This window comes from Mesoplodon bidens (genome assembly GCF_964165515.1).
Source record: "Mesoplodon bidens genome assembly, chromosome: 4".
NCBI classification, from domain to species: Eukaryota; Metazoa; Chordata; class Mammalia; order Artiodactyla; family Ziphiidae; genus Mesoplodon; species Mesoplodon bidens.
This window is the reverse complement of record NC_138160.1, coordinates 114,301,879-114,310,407: the sequence shown is the minus strand read 5'-3', so window position 1 is coordinate 114,310,407 and position 8,529 is coordinate 114,301,879. Positions and strand designations below refer to the sequence as shown.

At 49.8% G+C, this 8,529-nt stretch overlaps 1 long non-coding RNA gene across 1 annotated transcript; it reads left to right on the top strand.

The window, feature by feature from the left end:
* The first annotated feature begins 3,915 nt into the window (after positions 1–3,915).
* Positions 3,916–7,270, top strand: LOC308615732. The gene is made up of 3 exons (XR_014015628.1): positions 3,916–4,414; positions 6,034–6,204; positions 7,186–7,270. It is a non-coding gene; the product is annotated as an uncharacterized lncRNA (long non-coding RNA).
* The last annotated feature ends 1,259 nt before the right edge of the window (positions 7,271–8,529 follow it).

Genomic DNA, 8,529 nt, shown 5'->3' with positions numbered 1-8,529 from the left:
AGGGCTCCAGGCTGACCAGCCAGAACATTGGACCTACAGGGGCCAGGCAAGGGCCCAGGTTGGAGAAAGGCAGGCCAGCGTTCAAACTCTGCGTCTCTCCATCTGACCGAGTGACCGTGCCATTAAAGCTGCCTGACTTTCCACTCAGCTCAGCCCGGGCTTATAGTGGGGGTTGTGCTAGGCCAAGAGGATTCTCAAGCAGCCTGGCTGCCTTTTGAACTTGAGTTTCTGGCTCTTGGGTGAACAGAATGAATATCTTCCTGTGAACTAGAAATGCCTCCCTGGGGCTCTGTTCTTTGAAAGAAATCAAGGGGTCCCACAGACTGACCTCGAGGCCAGTGATGTTTTCCAAAGTCAACACAAGTCACCACTCTCTGAAACCTTCCACCATCTCTGCTCCTCACCACCACCACCCTGCCACCGCCATGTCAAGTGGTGATGGAAAGTTCTCAAGGGCCCCCTCTCCTGTTGTGTAAAATGGGCACCCATGTGCATGCCTGACTGTTGACTGGGGTGAGTTCTAGGGAAAGGAGCGTTGGGATGACACAGTCATTTTACTGTGTATGCTTCTATAATGTGGGGATGTTTTTACAAGCATGTATCACTCCTATAATTAACGATACAAATCTAGTAAAAAGTTCCATCTTGTAGGCCATAGGTTCAGAGGGCAGAGGGTGACAAGGAAGACTTGATAGGTGAGACGGCACTGGAACTGGGCCTGGTCAGGAGGGCAGCAGCGGCAAGGGGACCTTTGGACCCGGTAAAGGCAAGATCCAGGGCTCAAAGATGAGAGAGCTTTAGGGGACGAGGACAGAAAGGATGGGCACACACTGGGCTGGAGGAGGAGTTTATGGAAGACTGGTGAGAGGTGAGTTAGTACTGTAGTGGGTAGGGCCTTGGATGCCAGACCAAGGAGTTTACATTAAGGGGTTTTTGAACCAGAGAGATGTGACCTGAGCTAGGCCTTGGGGCTGGAGCTGGCATAGGTGAGAGAAAGGCCAGGCCTGCCATGGGGCTATTTGCATATCCCAGTGAGAAGAGCAACAGTCAGGGGAAAGGGGTTCCTAGATGAATGAGCTGGGCTGGCCAGGACCTCAGCACTGATGACCCACCCTCCACCTGCACCACAAATCCTCCCAAAGCCTTACTGGGCACTGGCAGCTCTGCCTGAGGTTCCTGGTCCACCTGTAGCCAGAGACAGGGTGACATCCCAGTGTAACTCTGGTTCAGTCTCACTTGCCCACCTTGACCCAGAAAGGAGGTGGACCTCTTGGGGCCTCCAGTTCCTTTTACCTTCACAGAAGAACTCCAGAGCAGCTGTTTGATTTTGGGTCACCTGGTGATTCATTTGCATATCATGTTTTCCTGGGTCCTAGAGGAAAAGCAAGCCTGTACACCACCAAAAAAGCTACTAGGATGTGTCAGCATGAGCCAGATGACGATTCTCACACTGTAGGGCCACCTGCAAGATGCAGGACGGTGCTTTGGCAATGCTGGGGGCTCCCAAGGGTTCCAGAGAGGCCCAGACACCTCAACGGACTGGGTCTGAAAGCAGGGACGGTAGGTTAGAGTGCCCCACCCAGTGCACCTCCCAGCCCTGCCTCCTGCCCCATCAGAGGCTGCTGGGGACAGTCATGCCTAAGGGGCCATCCAAGGTCACGTGAGGACCTACATAAAGATGGACTGGGCCTTAGGCAGGTTCTTCAAGATCAGAGAACCCTTCTCCTCTTCATAATTATGGTTCCCCCCCTGTTATGACCAGCTACCAAGGACTCAAAGTTGAAAGAAAACCCAACGAGCAGGGAGGGAGCATCTTCTCCCCTCTCTGACTCCTCTGAGTTGTTTAATGGAAAGAGATCAAGGCTACTGCACCCTGAAAGGGCCCAGAAATTTCAGAGTCTAATGAACACATCAGGCAAGGAAAATCTCTTCCTCTACCGCTGGTGGTCTCACAGCTAAGAGCTCTGGTGCTTGCTGTTCCCTTTGCCTAGATTCCCTTCCTCACCTGGCCCCATCGTGGCTGAGGAACTCCTGTTCTTTCTTGCAGGTACCACCTCTTCTCTGAAGTGAAGCTTCTCTTTACCACTCTACCAGCACATTCCCCTCCTCCACTGTTTCTGTGTCTTGTATTTAACCTATCACTGCATATTGCACCCTCTGCTGTTTTGCTTTATTTATGGTCTGGTGTGATGTCATATGAGCCTTCCTCTGCTCTGTGTCCCCAGGGGGTAGCCAAGTGTCTGCCTCATTGAGCAGGTGCTCACTAAGCATTACTGCAACAGAGCCACAAAGCACAGTCCTGGATTTCCGAAGCCAATTCCAAGCCACTTTGGGATGCTTTACCCTTCCTAACTACCCCCTACCAGCCCACCCTTAGCCTCCAACACCCCCCTACCCCCACCTGAAGTTGGAGCCTGATGTCAGCCACACCTGGAGGTGTCTTTCTTGAAAGGGTCCTCAAACTAGCAGTCTGTAGAGTTCCCCCAAATTCTCGGTGACCTTGGCACTCGGGCCAAGGCAGAGGGGAAGGCTGGAGCTGTGGTGATCCCTTACTGCTCTGGAGGTTGACCCTTGCGCAGCAGCAATGTGGTGATGATTGACAACCCATGTACAATAAGGAGCATGGGTTGTGACCCGGGTGAGTGAGCATGCTGCCTACCCAGGGTGTCCTGACACCCCATCTGGAGATGGCCTGGTGTGGACTCAGGACCCAGGACGTTATCCAGCTTGGGCTATGGGAAGGGCACACGAGACTAGCCAGGCAGGTAGGAGATTGTAGTCACCCTCCATGAAGCGAGCACCTCTGAATCCTCAGTCCATCTCTTCCACCCTCAAGATAAGGATCCAAGGTCCAGGCAGGCCTTGGCAGTGAAAAGAAAGCCAGCCTCTGCCACAGGGGCCTTGGCAGTACCAGCTGCCCCCCTGGATGCCCCAGCTGTAGGCCTCTTGCTCCAGACTTTGCATTCCTCTAGGATGACAGTGCCCTCTGTCACCAGCCACTCAGCCAAGTCAGAGCCTTGCCCTCCTTCTGCCAGGGCAGCTTTTCTGTGGGCTTGTGAAGCCTTAGAATTCCCTGGCTGGCTGATGGCTCATATTCTGCTTAGCCAGGCTCCAGTGTCGGGCTCACCCCCAGCTTGAGTCAGCACCCAGCTGGCTGCTCAAGCCTTGGCTCTGGTCTCTAAGAGGTCTCTGGGCAAATCTGCAGCTCAGCTCTAAACACTTTTGCATTTGGTCTCTTTGGTTCATTGATCAGGAATCATACGATCTTTTCAAAACACAGCTTGTAGAGTTGCCCATCTGGGCTTCTGCATTTGGGTCATAAGTTGGGCTGCCTAGAATTTATTTAAACCTGCAGGTCTGGGTGCAGAATGAGGCTGCTCTCACAGTGTCTCCTGTGATGGTCTTCTCATTTTCTGGATCATCTTAATTCTTGGGACCACTCTTGGCTGAGTTTCTAGGACTCAGTCTGTTTTTAATGTTCATTTGTCTCCTGAGTTCTTCTAAGGACTATTTTCTCTTGACACTGAGATTCACTAATTACAGGATAAAGCACTTATCTGCACTCCTCCCCTGTCCCTGCAACACACACACACACACACGTTTCCCAGACAAGATGGGTCAGGAGTCCTTAGCCAGGTCAGTAACCCAAGAGAGTGATGTCCTCTGTGCTCCCCTCCCCACACCATCCTTTGAAATATACACAGGAACATTGCTGATGTGTCAGAGACTGCCAAGTGTCCCCCAATATCTGGTCTAGCTGAGTACATGGCATCCAAAAGAAATACTAAATTTCCCAGCCTCCTTTCCAGCTATGTGACTAAGTTTTGGTCAGTAAGCTATAAGTAGGATAGTGTATGCAACTTCTTGAAAGGCATGCCTTCTTCCCTTTCTTCTTTTTTCATGCCAGCCAGAAAGTACCTTCTGTGGTGTGACAGCTGGAGTTAGAGCAAAACCATATTAGAATATTAGGAAGAAGCCACTCTCTGAAGATGGCTGATGTGGTAACCCGACTTCCAAGATGGCCTCCAGTAATTCTCAACTACTGGTACGTCCTTGTTTCATTCTCTCCCGTATCCAACAGGACTGACCCGTGTAACCAACAGGATATTGCAGAAATGATAGTGTGATTTCTGAGACTTACTTCATAAAGGACACTGCAGATTCTGCACGTGCTCTAGGCTAGTGGAAGCCAGCTGCCATGTTGTAAGCACACTCAAGCAACCCTATGGAGGATTATAGGTGGTGAGGAATTGAGGCTTCCTGACATCAGCCAGAACCAATGTTGCAGTGCCAGTCAAGCCATCAGGTGACCACAGCTCCATTCTGACATCCTGCCTGCAACCTTATGAGAGAGCTTAAGCCAGAGTCACCTAGCAAAATTACTCCTGAATTCCTGACACACAGAAAGTGTGAGGTAAGAAAAGCTTATTGTTGTTATAAGCCACTGAGTTTTGAGGTAATTTGTTACACAACAATAGAGGAAAAAAAACAAAATAGAAGGAGCCTTGACCCTCTGAAATTGTGGAGGGCCATAGCAACCCTTACATTTACATCAGACTTTTTTTTAAGAGACATAAACTTCTCTTATTTTCACAACTATTATTTTGAGTTTTCTGTCATTCCTATTCCTAGTCTTATTTTGGAACTACTCATTCAGAAACTCTTTCAAGAATTGCTAGCTGGAAGTGCCTTTGGAGGCCATCCCCGTCATTCCTGCTGCCAGGGGCATGTTGAGGCCTAAATCTTCCCAAGATGATGGGTAGTTAATGTCTAAAAATGTCTGTAAAAGGAATTTTATAATGAGGACCACTGGCCAAGGATCAGGAGACCTTGGCTCCACTCCCTCCTGAGTGCTATCATTTATTTAACACTTTGGTGACCTTACCTGGCACAGAGGGACACTGTCTTTATATGGGATGTCCATGAGGCTCAAACAGATGTGTAAATAAGTAATTTGGAGAGTGCCAAGCTGCTCTACCAACTGAAGAAAGCACTCTTGCTGTGGGTCTGGCTGTTTCTGTTTCTGGATGGAGTTAGCCTGCCTCAGCATTTACAGGTGTTCCTTTCGTGGACCAGCTTTCAGGTGTGCATCTCTGTGGCCTAATGAACAAATCCTCACCAATGATGAGACACCCTGCTCAGATCCATTCAGTCATGGCAGCTGACAGGGCTTAGTGATAGCAGTCCTGATGGTTAGTCTAGTTTTTAACTAAAGCACTTCTTCCCACTGCCCTGGTTGCAAGACAGTGGCCAGACCTCTGACACTTTCTCTCCACCCCATGTCCTGCTGTGTCACAGACCACAATTTCCAAGTGGACTAACCATCCAACATGATTCCTGACCCCCAGCATCACAGTTCCCGGACCTGCTTAATGTTCCTTACCTTTTCCCATTGGCTCTTGCCACACTGCAGGATAGCCTCTCCCTGAAATCTTAGCCTCCTGAATTCTACCAGAGGCCTTGACCTCCTTCTTTCTAGATTTTTCCAGTCCTCTCTCCACTCCTGCTCTTGCACTTCAACAAAGACTTTCTGTCCCGATAGGCTTCAATTGATTATCCAGTCTGGCCGCATCAGAATCATCTGAACAACCAACAATTTTCTTAAACCCTATATTAGTTAGGATAATGCTAGATGCTATAACAAACAAATCCCCAAATGTATATTGGCTCAGACAATATAGCTGATTTCTTGTTCACAGACAACTCACTTGGGTGTTCCTGATCAGTGGTGTGTGTCCTCCAAGTGATGATTTAGGGACCGGGATCCTTCCACCTTGTGGCTCTGCCATCTCCAACATGTGGTTTCCAAGGGGGCCTCAAACTAGAAGAGGAAAAGAAGGGTGGAGAAGGCACATCTGCTTCTTAACTATTTGGGGCTGGAAAATGCATGTCATCCCTGATCAACATTCCATTGGCAAGAATGTGTCACTTGACTCCTCTCAGATGTAACAGATGTAAGAGGAGGGGTATATGCTGGGAAATGTAGCCTCTGCTGGGAAGCCCCTTCCTAGCCTCAACTCTGTTCTATGGCAGGGCAAGGGATACACTTTTTTTTTTGTTGGTGAACAGTTAGCTCTCTCTGCTACACACTCAAAAGGAAATGAACCTTCTGCCACAACTATCTTGTAAGACTGCAGCCCAAGTACTACAGGCCGACCAACCTTCCTGCCTTCTATGTCCTGGAGAAGACCCTGAGGAGGACAGGTCAGTTCCAATGCAGATTTATGACCTCCAAAGCCACCAGGGCCCCTGTATTGCTAGGCCTAGGTCAGATTCTGTGGTATTTCCCCTAACAGGTGTTCCAAGCATCCTCTCCTTGCCCTCAGCCCCTTCCCCACCCTCATTCTCATCAGGTGAGAATTTTAGGGCCGAAGGGCATGATGCCCCTCCACTTCTTCCCCTGCCCTCTCCTCCCCAGCCACACTCATGTAAATTTGTCTGTGCCCACATTCCCTCCAGCTTCACAGCCTGAACTGCTCCCTAGATTTCAGACCTGTGTGTCCATCTGCCTCAGACTGCTTCCACCTGCATGTACATAGGTCCTTCATACTCACCACGTCTCAAACTGAACTCACCATTGTCCAGCCCACCCCCCTCCCCCAAACCTGCTTCTCCTCCTGGGGTTTCTTTCTCCTGTGATGGCGACACCCTAAACACATGGTTGTCCTTGCTGAAAATCTGACGGTCATCACTGTCTCTCAGGTTAAATCCTGGCCAAAACATTTCTTGAATCAGTTCCCTCCACTTGTTTTACTCAGTTCAGGTCATCACTTCCTGCTCAGATGCCTGTAGCCACCTCCTAACAGGTCTTTATGCCTCTAGTCTGTTCCCCTCTAACGACTCTTCATGGGCAGCCAGAGTGACAGTTCTACAGTACAAATCTGACCACAGCACTCAGTTTCTTGAGTGAAGTATGGACTTTCTCCTGAGGCCCCCGAGTCCCTACATGACTGGCTCCACTGCAGCCAGCCCCTTACTTTCCATGGCACTCCAGCAACACTAGACTTTCCTCTGGCCATGCCCTGAGGATCCTTGATGCCACACCGGGGTCATGGGTGAGTGCTGCTAGAATATCCTTTGTTTTCCTCTCTCTGTTCTTATCACACTCCTTGGTAAAGCCCTTTTCGTATGTCTGCTTCCCAACATTGCAAGGGCAGGAGCTAACTCTTTGTCTCATGATTTCAGTGTCTGGGACAGTGCTCATCATACAGTAGGCACTCAGTACATGCTCAGTGAATGAATGAAGATGGTGGAAAGGAACCCATTGAAGGTATGGAAAATCTTGATTTAGATACGCTTGCCTTATGCTGAATGAACATTTCCTTCTCAAGAGAGCCAAAGTGTGTGTGTGTGTGTGTGTGTGTGTGTGTGTGTGTGTATTAATCTGTGAAATCTGATCCTTTGCCTGAGAGCCTCCCATCAATTAATCATGACTGGCCATTCTGCACAAAACCTCTTCTCCCAAAGCACTTTGCACAGAGGGGCTGAGCTCTCCCATCCTGCCAGTGCTGTGGGCTTAGTTCCTACCACATGACTGGCCTGGGCAGTAGACTCACACCCATGCCTCCCACTGGACCTCCATGGGGACCAGGGAGGAAGCCAGAAAGGAGCATCGTCCCCCATTTTTAAGATAAGAAAACCTGTTCATAGGAGATGAGGTGATTGTACAAGGATGCAGAGTGAGGCAGGTATTTGTTCTTTTCTTCTGTATCATAGACCCACTCTGCCCCCTGCTCTCTGCAGCTGACATAATGCCCTGTGGTGCCAACACAGACCCTGGGCTCTGTGGGAAACTGCCTCAGACACCACCCCAGCTCCTTAGGTCATAATACATCTTGCATGTCAGCTACTCCCTTGGGTAAGGAATTATTGGAACAGACACCACCCAAGCTGACGCCAGCAAAAAGAGGACTCTCACAGAATCCAAATGTACAAAGTCATCCCAGGAACTGGAAGCTCATTAGACAAACATTTTGTCTTTTGTGCTGGACTACAGGCCCTTTCTCCCTGCATTTCTAATTTCTTCCCTTTTTCACAAAACCCTTAACCATCTTTTACAAGGCCCAACATGACCGCCAGTCCTGAGTCAGCCTGACTCACAACTCCAGGGCCCACAACCAAAGAACTGTCAGGGCCTTGGGAGCACTTGGCTGGCTCAGCCTGGGTGATTGTTGGTTCTCCCAGGCTAGGCTTTCAGCCCTGGCCCATCACCTGGAACATGTACAGCAATGTCAACTGGTACAAACAGGGCAGCAGGGGTTGTCGGCAGGGGAATTCCAAGGAGGGATATAGGTAGGGAGCCAATTACAAGTGTAGGGAAAACTGTGAAAGATGTTGAAATTTAGTGGTTGTCCTGAATAACTTACCCACCTAGGTTCTTTCTGCCTTTTGTGCCTTTTTTTTTTGCGGTACGCGGGCCTCTCACTGTTGTGGCCTCTCCCATTGTGGAGCACAGGCTCCGGACGCGCAGGCCCAGCGGCCATGGCTCACAGGCCCAGCCGCTCCACGGCATGCGGGATCTTCCCGGAC